This window comes from Schistocerca piceifrons, chromosome 2 (assembly GCF_021461385.2).
Source record: "Schistocerca piceifrons isolate TAMUIC-IGC-003096 chromosome 2, iqSchPice1.1, whole genome shotgun sequence".
Lineage (NCBI taxonomy): Eukaryota > Metazoa > Arthropoda > Insecta > Orthoptera > Acrididae > Schistocerca > Schistocerca piceifrons.
In genome coordinates, this window is record NC_060139.1 from 42846667 (window position 1) to 42847359 (window position 693).

Here is a 693-nt window from a genome sequence, read left to right on the forward strand (position 1 = left end):
ATCTGATTACTATCCAGCCTTAACTTCTGGAATATTAGTTGAACTTCAGTATCTGTTACCTGAGCTGATTTGCACACAGTTAAGTTTTCGTCAATAAATGTGTGTGTTCTTGTCACTAATCATTATTAATATTTCAGTGTCCTCCTTTCACAGGTTTTCCCCTAGTGCACTATAAATTTTCAGGGTAGCGACGAGTCAAATCTCCTTCTGCAGTACTATCAAAAGTACAATGCAACGGTTTCTATTTATTTTAATAGTATGAGGAAATGCATGTCCAAATGATTTTTTTTATACGTAGCTTAATAAAAAATGTGAATAGTGTGGTCACAGACATTTTAAAACACAAAAGAACTGGAAATAGTTCTCTATTTCTTCAGAATTTAATACAAGATGGCCGCGATTGTAGAAATGTGGAATTCTAACTTGAACAAAAGTTACAGTTATGCGGTTAGAAAGGGAGTATGTAAGAACTGTAACACTGAAATAGCAACGCTAAACGAACGAATTTCAAGATTACAATTCATAGTCAGTGCTTTAAGAAGAGACATTGGCACACTAAAGAAACAAAATCAGGATCTGCGACGGAAGCCAACAAGTGAAATTTCACAAGTCAAAGGTACTATATCGTCAGAGTAGATAACGGCGTCGCATGAAAATAGTTCTTCAAATGCAGAAAGAACAGACCCTGCATAA